Source organism: Hordeum vulgare, chromosome 3H (genome assembly GCF_904849725.1).
Source record: "Hordeum vulgare subsp. vulgare chromosome 3H, MorexV3_pseudomolecules_assembly, whole genome shotgun sequence".
Lineage (NCBI taxonomy): Eukaryota > Viridiplantae > Streptophyta > Magnoliopsida > Poales > Poaceae > Hordeum > Hordeum vulgare.
Window position 1 is genome coordinate 157,182,677 of NC_058520.1, and position 10,949 is coordinate 157,193,625.

The window sequence follows — 10,949 nt, forward strand, 5'->3', positions numbered from 1 at the left end:
GAGATAATTATGAAGCATAATCATGCACATAAGAATCATATAAAATTTCAGAGAAGACTCAAATATTTATCATGAATAATCTCTACATAAACCCACAATTCATTGGATCCCAAAAAATGCACCGCACAAAAGGAACTACATCATATGGATCAAAGCGAAGATTCGATGATCATTGTATTGAAGATCACGAGACATATTGTCATCTAGGTACTAGCCATGGACACATAGGTCTTGTTGGAATTATGCCCTAGAGGCAATAATAAATATAGTTATTATTATAATGCCTGTATCAAGATAATCGTTTATTATCCATGCTATAATTGTATTGAATGAAGACTCATTTTTATGTGTGGATACATAGACAAAACACTATCCCTAGCAAGCCTCTAGTTGGCTAGCCAGTTGATCAAAGATAGTCAGTGTCCTCTGATTATGAACAAGGTGTTGTTGCTTGATAACTGGATCACGTCATTAGGAGAATCACGTGATGGACTAGACCCAAACTAATAGACGTAGCATGTTGATCGTGTCATTTTGTTGCTACTGTTTTCTGCGTGTCAAGTATTTGTTCCTATGACCATGAGATCATATAACTCACTAACACCGGAGGAATACTTTGTGTGTATCAAACTTCACAACGTAACTGGGTGACTATAAAGATGCTCTACAGGTATCTCTGAAGGTGTTCGTTGAGTTAGTATGGATCAAGATTGGGATTTGTCACTCCGTGTGACGGAGAGGTATCTCGGGGCCCACTCGGTAATACAACATCACACACAAGCCTTGCAAGCAATGTAACTTAGTGTAAGTTGCGGGATCTTGTATTACGGAACGAGTAAAGAGACCTGCCGGTAAACGAGATTGAAATAGGTATGCGGATACTGACGATCGAATCTCGGGCAAGTAACATACCGAAGGACAAAGGGAATGACATACGGGATTATACGAATCCTTGGCACTGAGGTTCAAACGATAAGATCTTCATAGAATATGTAGGATCCAATATGGGCATCCAGGTCCCGCTATTGGATATTGACCGAGGAGTCTCTTGGGTCATGTGTACATAGTTCTCGAACCCGCAGGGTCTGCACACTTAAGGTTCGACGTTGTTTTATGCGTATTTGAGTTATATGGTTGGTTACTGAATGTTGTTCGGAGTCCCGGATGAGATCACGGACGTCACGAGGGTTTCCGGAATGGTCCAGAAACGAAGATTGATATATAGGATGACCTCATTTGATTACCGGAAGGTTCTCGGAGTTACCGGGAATGATGAATGGGTTCCGGGAGTTCACCGGGGGGGGGGACCCACCCCGGGGAAGCCCATAGGCCTTGAGGGTGGCGCACCAGCCCTTAGTGGGCTGGTGGGACAGCCCAAAAGGGCCCTATGCGCATTGGAAGAAAAATCAAAGAAAAAAAAGGAGGAGGTGGGAAAGGAAAGAATGACTCCACCCACCAAACCAAGTAGGACTCGGTTTGGGGGGGAGTCCTTCCCCCCTTTGGCTCGGCCGACCCCCTTGGGGCTCCTTGAACCCCAAGGCAAGGCCCCCCCTCTCCCACCTATATATACGGAGGTTTTAGGGCTGATTTGAGACGACTTTTCCACGGCAGCCCGACCACATACCTCCATGGTTTTTCCTCTAGACCGCGTTTCTGCGGAGCTCGGGCGGAGCCCTGCTGAGACGAGATCATCACCAACCTCCGGAGCGCCGTCACGCTGCCGGAGAAATCTTCTACCTCTACGTCTCTCTTGCTGGATCAAGAAGGCCGAGATCACCGTCGAGCTGTACGTGTGCTGAACGCGGAGGTGCCGTCCGTTCGGAACTAGATCGTGGGACTGATCGCGGGATAGTTCGCGGGGCGGATCGAGGGACGTGAGGACGTTCCACTACATCAATCGCGTTCACTAACGCTTCTGCTGTATGGTCTACAAGGGTACGTAGATCACTCATCCCCTCTCGTAGATGGACATCACCATGATAGGTCTTCGTGCGCGTAGGAAAATTTTGTTTCCCATGCGACGTTCCCCAACAGGTCTATGGTTAACTATTGACATATCATCATGAGGGCAGTAAGGTTGATGAAGAGGCCCTCCATGATCGATCCCCACTCCGGCAGGGTGCCGTAACGGAGCTCCAGATGACCTCCCGTCAGAACGGAGACTTGCAGCAGCGTAAAAAGTGTTTCGTGGTCTCATTTACAATTTTTGGAATATATGATAATTTATAGACTAGAGAACGGAGTCGGGAGGGCCACGAGGGAGGCACAAGCCATCAGGGCGCCCCCAGGGCACGTCCTCTTGGCTTGTGGGCCCCTCGTGCAGCATCCAGCCTTTTTCCAATACTCCCCGGTCTTCTTTTGTTCCAAAAAATCACCAAAAAGTTTCAGGTCAATTGGACTTCGTTTGGTGTTGAAAACGTGAAAAGTGAAAAACACGCCGAAAACATCAACTAGCAAAGGGCACTGGGTCAATAGGTTAGTGCTCAAAAATAATATAAGTTGGTAAATAAATACCCCAAAAGTATTCTAAAAAATGATAATATATCACCATCAAACAATCAAAAAGTTTACATACGTTAAAGACATATCAAGCATCTCCAAGCTTAATTCCCGCTCGTCCTCGAGTAGGTAAATGATAAAAAGAGAATTTTTTATGTGACATGCTATCCATGATGTAAACTTATGCATGTATGCTCACTAAGAAATGATGAATTAATAAATATTAACATAGCAATACTTATAGGTATAAGGAGCAAAATAATTAATCTTTCAAAGTATACGACCCTCAAAGAATGTTTTACCCCTATCCATCTTATTATATTAGCAAGGCATGGCTCGATCTTCACCACATTAATACAAATGTTAAGCACCACGATGTCCAAGTCAGGAAATTGGATCGTAATTTTTCAATATGCATCAACTTTTTATTCTTCATGCAATACATGAGCGTGAACCATTGGACATGGCATATAGGTGGAGTAGAATATGGTGGTAGGTTTCAAATGGGTGATTAGTGGAGAAGATAGTCTCACATCAACTAGGCGTACCAACGAGCTATGGAGATGCCCATCGATAGATATTAGTGCAAGGAGTAGAAATTGACATGCAAATGATGCACTAGAGCTATAAGTGTATGAAAGCTCCACTGAAGCTAAGTGGGGTGTGGATCCAACTTTTCTTATGAATACCTCGGGCATTTGAGGAAGCCCGTCATCAGAATATACAAGCCAAGTTTATGAAAACGTAATTCCCACTAGCATATGAATGATATAACATGAGACTCTCTATATGAAGAACAAGATGCCACTTTGAGGCACAAGTGTGGTAAAGGATAGTAGCAAAGTCCCTTCTCTCTTTTTCTCTCATTCATTTTTTCAATTTTTTATATGGTGGGCTCATTTAGCATCCCACATCTTTATTTCCTCACTGGGACAATGCTCTAATAATGATTATGATCACACTTTTATTTACTTACAACTCATTGACAACTCGATATGATGAACTATGAAGCAATATGACTCCAATATGAATGCCTCCGGCAGTGTACCAGGATGTGGAATGATCTAGCGTGACATGTATTAAGCATATGATGAATATTGGCTTCTCCACAAATGCTATAATGTACGGTGGATTTGCCACAAATACTACGTCAGCTCTATATGATCATGCAAAGCAATATGATGATGAACAAACTAGTCATGTGAAGTAACAATGGCATTTACATGGCAATATATCTTGGAATAGCTATGGAAATGCGATGATAGGTAGGTATGGTGGCTGTTTTGCGGAGGATACAAAAAGGCTTATGTGCAACATAGTGTGTCATGTCACGGGGTTTGGACGCACCCGCGAAAGTTGCACCAATCCTCGAGGTGAGAATGGGCTATGCACAATACCAAAGAGGCTAGCAAATATGAGGAGGTGACATTGCGTATGTCCATGGTGTCACATTAGTCATAAAGAACTCATATACTTATTGCAAAGTTTTATTAGTTTTATCACAAATCAAAGTACTACTTGCATGCCCCGAGGGAGAGGGTTGGTAGGAATTACCCATCGCGCGACTCCGACTCAAAACAACACTAGGATTTCATCGAGGAATAGAAATGCTCACACATCATCACCATGCCCTTTTAATTTTTTATATGAACAAGGAATTTAACATCTCTTAATATCGACACCTCTTTGAATTAATAATAATGTACTCACACGTTTTTGATATGGCAACATCAATATCATTAACCCACAATTTATCAGTATGTGCTACATGATGGTTTTAATTATGACCCATTGAACGCCCATTATTTTTATATATTCTTATGACTCATGCAAATTGTTAGAGCATATTTCTCCATATGTGGTTTGGGTAATTGATGGTAATCCCTAGGGACTAATTGTTGCCTTAAGTTATATTAAAGGATCTGTCCATAGGCACTTCTTGAAGTCCATCTGTTGGTTTCAAGGAGTTTATATGATGAACAAGGTGTATTCCAGGTTTTATCCAAAGATTGGTCATAACGACGCAAGGTTGATCAAGATTAAGACAAAGAGTAAATCACACACAAAGAGTACAAGATGTGCCGAGAGGGATCAAGTGATCCCTTGGTATGGTAATCATTGTCCATTACGCTTTTGTGTACTAACCCATGGTCTTTGTGAGAGTTCTATATATGTGGTGTTAGGTGTGTTTTCATGGGCTTGCGTCAAGAAGATCTCATTCAAGCCATGAAGGATGACATCAAGTGGTGATCGTCATCAATATTGCGGTGTGCAAGTTCAAGTGGAGCATCACAAAGATATCATGCTTGAAGCTTGCCATCCATTGTAGTGGCAATAGACTTGTGAAGATGTGCTGAAGATTGGCTCACCCATAGCAGAGTATGGGGGAGCAATTTAAAAGTCTTCATCGAGCCAGCGCAATCAATAAAGGTGGTCCATCTTGAGGAAGTCAAGATCGTCATCATCTAGCTCAAGTGGACTATGTGCAAGGTATAGGTTTGTCCTTGGTAGGTTTTCTATTTAGGATAGATTACCGTACTGTCAAGGGGGCTCTCAAGTGAGTAGCTTGATCGTATCGTTCATTGAGAGTGAAAGTACGTGGATGTCGCCTAGAGGGGGGGTGAATAGGTGCTTTAAAATAATTACGGTTTAGGCTTGAACAAATGCGGAATAAAACTAACGTTTAATTTGTCAAGAACAAAACCTAAAACAACTAGGCTCACCTATGTGCACCAACAACTTATGCTAAGTAAGATAAACAACTAAGTGATAGCAAGATATATGACAAGAAACAATATGGCTATCACAAAGTAAAGTGCATAAGTAAAGGGTTCGGGTAAGAGATAACCGAGGCACGCGGAGACGACGATGTATCCCGATGTTCACACCCTTGCGGATGCTAATCTCCGTTTGGAGCGGTGTGGAGGCACAATGCTCCCCAAGATGCCACTAAGGCCACCATAATCTTCTCGCGCCCTCACACAATGCAAGATGTCGTGATTCCACTAAGGGACCCTTCAGGGTGGTCACCGAACTCGTACAAATGGCAACCCTTGGGGGGCGGTCACCGGTACCCGTACAAATTGCTCGGGGTAATCTCCACAATCTAATTGGAGACCCCGACGCTTGCCCGGAGCTTTACACCACAATGATTGAGCTCCGAGACACCACCAAGCTTCTTGGACACCAAAGCATCCACGAAGAACAATCTCTAGGGTACTAAGTACCAAAGGGTAATAAGCTTCTCAAACTTCACTTCCACGTATCACCGTTGAGAACTCAAACCTATCCATCAAATGCAATGGCAAGAACACACGAAGTGGACAAGTCCCTCACACTCAAATCCCCCACAACAACAAAATCTATGAAGAAATATGAGAGGAAGAACAAGGAGCTCACAAAGAACTCCAAGATCAAGATCCAAGGGGTTCCCCTCACATAGAGGAGAAAGTGATTGGTGGAGATGTGGATCTAGATCTCCTCTCTCTTTTCCCTCAAGAACCAGCAAGAATCATTGGAGGGATTGAGATTTAGCAGGCTCGAAGAAGGTCAAAAATGGGGGAAGAACACGAGCTCAACAGATAGATAAGGTCCAATGGGAAGAAGACCCCCTTTATATAGTGGGGGAAAGAATCTGACCGTTACCCCCACTTTTACACAAGAGCCATTACAGTGAATATGCCCACCACGTGGGGAGAAAGGCTCTCCACATCAATGCCACCTCATCTCGTGTGCCAAGATTTGTGCTTTCCTTTTTTCAAGAGTACGCCAATGGTGTACCATATTTTTATAGAAGAGAGAGAACATTTACAAGAAACTGGCTAAGGATACAGGCATCTCAGCAAACGATACAACTCAACACCCACACTAATAAAAATTAAGCCTACTCTCTCGAAATCAATTGAGTACACCAACTCCTAGCCCAGCCTCTTTCCACTCATGGATTTCCTCCAAAATGTGATATGCATTTGGATTGCTCTTTTAAATTGTTCTGATTGGTTGAAGACCCTGGCATTCCTTTGTTTTCAAAGTGACCATGCCACGGTGATAACAAAAGTCTCGAAGCCTCTCTTGTTAGCTCCCTCGAAGGTAGATTAGGCTCAAAGACACTAGTCAAGGGTGGAGTCTGGATGTTCTGGTCTTTGCACGTTGATGTTAAGTGAGGTCAAGCAGCGATCCTGGACTTCTCTCGCATAGTTGCATCCGATGTGAATGTGCTCCCCGTTGTCCTCATCTTGGAGACAAATGTAGCATGTGGAAGGACTGTCTTACAACCCATGTCTCGAGCGACGGTCAGAGGTCCAGATCCGGTGTTGCAGTGCTAACCAAACATGGATTTTGCATTTCAGGGGTGCCCAGCTCCGCCAAATGCACACAGCAAAAGGAGCCCACTAGAGGCCATGGAAAAGTCTGTCGTAGACTGGTCTAGTTGTGTACATTCCCGATGCATCGCTTGGCCATTCGAAGGCGTCAGAGGTGTTGGGGTCTCTCTGGACAATGGAGATCGCGTGCTGCAGGTGAATGAGCTAAATGTGTGCACAGAAATTGAGGTCCCCATGCACGTCGCTGGCCCAACTAGTGTTGCTCTAGGCAAGTTGAATAGTGCGCCTAATCCTGGTGCGTTGGTCTACATAGCAAACAAAAAGGGGGCAATCTCAGCAGGAGTAAAGCCATGGATCCACCTATCTTGCGAGAAAAGAGTCCTCGTGCCGTCCCCAACAGTGATCTTAACCAAGCTGTCAAACACGTGTCTAGCCTCCTTATCCACTATCAGGGGATACCTTGCCAAGGTTTTTCAGGGTCCGATCTTTGTATCCATTCCCACCTCATTCACAAATCAAGAGCTTGGAGCTGCAAATCTTTCACTCCAGGGCCCCTGAAACTAACCGGTCAACATATATTCTTCCAAGCAACCAGGAATTGTCCTCCATTTACTCTTTCCCGTGCCTTCTAGAAGAAAGCTCTCATCCATTTGTTCAACTCTTCGTAGACCCATATGGGGGCATTGAGCATCATTAAGTGGTGGATTGGCCTAGCAGACATAACTGATTTGACGAGGATTAGACACCCATGTTTTGTGACGAGTTCCTGCTGCCAGGCCGGCACCACCTTCTTAGCTTGGTCAAGCATCGGCTGCCATTCGCTTCTGGTGAGTTGGTGGATCGCCAGTTGGATAGCCAGATACTTGCATGGGAACACTCCAATGCCACACTGTAACATTGCAGTCACTGGTGCCTTGCCTAGATCATCTCACCGGATGAGAATGCCGATGATTTGTATAGTTAACCTTCAATCCGGGTGCCTCCCCAAAAGCATTTAGGGCACTCCTCACAAATTTTAGGTCAAATTTGTAGGGCCTAATGAACAGAGAGACATCATCTGTGTATACGGAGAGCCTCTGCAGCGATTTGATGCCATTGAAAGAGTTGACCACATTCTCCTCATCCGCTTTAATCATGATCGAGGTAAGCACATCCATGGCAATCACAAATAGCACCAAAGAGATTGTATCTCCCTATCTCGTCCCACAGGCATGATCAAAAGGCTTCTCGGGGACTCCATTGACAATCACCTTAGTGGTAGCTGTTCTTAACAAGATGAAGATCCAGCTGATCCATTTCATGCCAAAGCCCTTGGCTCTAAGAACCTCAAACAGGAAGGGCCATGAAAGTGAGTCGAAGGCCCTTGATATGTCTAGTTTGAGGAAAAGCACAGCTTCTCTATGGCCATAGATCTTCCTGGCTACCTGCCCGAGAAGCAGAAAATTGTCGTGGAGATTTCTCTTCTTGATGAACGCCGATTGGTTGGCCGCAACAACCTCCTGCATACGCCTCCTCACTCTGATCGCTAGAACCTTGGCAAACAGCTTCGTAGCACTGTGAGTTAGACTGGTCGGGCGATAGTCCCCTACCTCCTCAGCATCTGGCTTCTTAGGGATCATTACAATGTGTGCACGGTTTAGCTTCCCCAAAGCCCCTGCCATCTTCAATATATATCTTCAGCATCATGGCCATGATGTCATGTCTGATGATAGGCCATGCATGATGGTAGAAAGCTCCAATGAATCCATCTAGTCCTAGAGCACGATCCACGGGGAGCTCTTTGATCATGGTCCAGACTTCATCTTCTGTAAATATTTCATCCAACTCCTCTAGGTCGCAAGGCTGCACTCCAAGGAACTTGAGGTCCAAGGTGCTCTCTCGTGCGCTAGCCTTCCCAAGTATTTTCTCAAAAGCCACCGTGAAACCCTCCTCCTTCTGTTGTTGGTCCGTGATGATTTGATCTCCAACTTTAACATTGGCCACCAGGTGGAATAACTTGGTATTAGTGTCCCCTCCTTAATCCATCTCAAACGAGACCTTTGTCTCTCAATTGTCCACTTCAACGAGGCAAGTCCTAGCATGGCTAATTTGAGCACTCATCGTAGCCAAAGTTCTGCACTCATGAGTGGCCTTCGCTGCTGGGCTCTATCAAGACGCAGGGTGATGTAGTTGGCCACACCGAGTTGGATTTTGATGTTGTACTTGCCATCATACGGTTACGAGGATGTTCTTGCGAACTGACAATAAATATGACGTCAGGTATATAAAAATTGTGTTTTCTGAGGGTTGCAAGATTTCCAAATAAGATCACAATCACAGATTGGCAATTGTTTACTGTTCTCAAAAACAAAAATCCCGTCGTCAATCAGGCCATTCCGGTCGGACACCGCACATCCCTCCCTCGCACCCGTAAAAACCCTACTGCTTCCCTCCTCACCCGCAATCCAAAGCCCACATTGCATCGATGACGCCTCCCTTCGTTACCGCCTCAGGCCCCGATGACCACGCGTTCGTTCGTGCGCCACCGGCTGCGACTCCTGAGCCCCCACCACGTACGCCTCGACGGCGGCTCCTATCGCCTCTACTCCTCATGTGTCCTTCTCTCCAACCCCGAGGCCTAATGCTCCGCCTGCCTCCTCCTCCTCTTCCCCGATGCCTACGCTGCCTCCCCTAGAGCACCGCTCCGAGGCTGGCCCGGGCACGCTTCGGGCCCGGGGGCTACTGTCAACGTTCTGGGAACCATGGTACACAGACCTACGTGCCTGCGGCCCAGGGCTGGCCCATTTCACAGCCGAACATGGTATCTCTCAAGAAAAGGCCCTCGCGAGGGCCCGAGCGTCGCGAGGAGGAGAAGTGACAAGGTCCACAGGGGGAGGGGGGCCTCCCCAGGACCCCTCCGGAGAGGCGGAGATTCCAAGGCAAGGCCCGCCTCATGAGCCAAGGGTGACAGAGGAAAGGACAGAGGAGCGGTGGAATGCAGGACGGAGCAGTTCCCCCTTTTCTGCAAAGGGGGCAAGGACGTACGCAGGTTCCCAACACATCTTCCAAAGGTTTACAATCTAGTGCAACAAGGCCACAACCGCCCGCTCGCAATACGGACGTCATCGTCGAGTCGTCCCTGTGGCACCAACAGTTACTTTGCAGGCGAAGACCACCTTTGGGCAGGGGGAGCATGTTCTCGTGTTCCCCTCCAAAATTTGTTGTTGTGGGATCCCTTCCCTCCAATGCGATAAGGGATGAGGACCCGAGCCATGGCTATATATAGAGGATAAGTTTCTTCGTAGAGGGGGATCGATCCATCAGCTCACTTCCACCACTGATAAACCACCAAGCTGCAGGGAGCCCGAGGCACACCTCAAGGCCTCCGGAGGCTCCCGAAGCACTGTACTAGTTATCCACCTACCTCCACGAGAGGAAATCAACCACACCGGAGTTGGGTTTTACGCTTCCCAGCGGCCCGAAACAAGGTAGACTCTTGTGTCCGCTGTGTTCCTCACTATCGTGTGAGTTGTTCGTCGTATCCGTCGAGTAGCGAGCTAGGGAAGGCGAGGCCGCGATAGATATTTGTACACGCCCCTGTGCTCGAACCTTAAGGGTTTTGTGGAGCCAGGTAGGGGCGTGTCAAGGTCTCCCCCAGACCCCAATTTCCTAAGGCTCATCGCACTCATGGCAGGAGGATGGCGGATCCGTGTAGAGCAGCGAGCCGTCTGCGTGGCGCAGGTAGCGCAGGCGGGCCGAAACGCCCCGCACCGCCCCATCACCTCACCACCGGATGTTCACGCGGTACGGGCTCCCAACGTGCGCCGCGGGCTTCTCCCTTCACCAACCGCACTGCATGCCCCCGTGGCCCCAGCATCGGGCGTTCGCACCGAACAGGCCCCCAATGTGCGTTGGGGGCTGCTACCTTCACCAACCGCACGACATGCCCCCGTCGTCTCGCCACCAGGCATACGCACCAAACAGGCCCCCAATGCGCGCCGGTTGCTGCCGACTTCACGAACCGCACGACATGCCCCTGTTGCCCCGACCCTTCCTCGCGTTCAGGCCGGGCGCCCGCCTCTCCGAATTTGTCAGGATCCGATTCACAGACAGGTCGCACTCCTTGTGACGGACGAGCTCAAGTGCCGA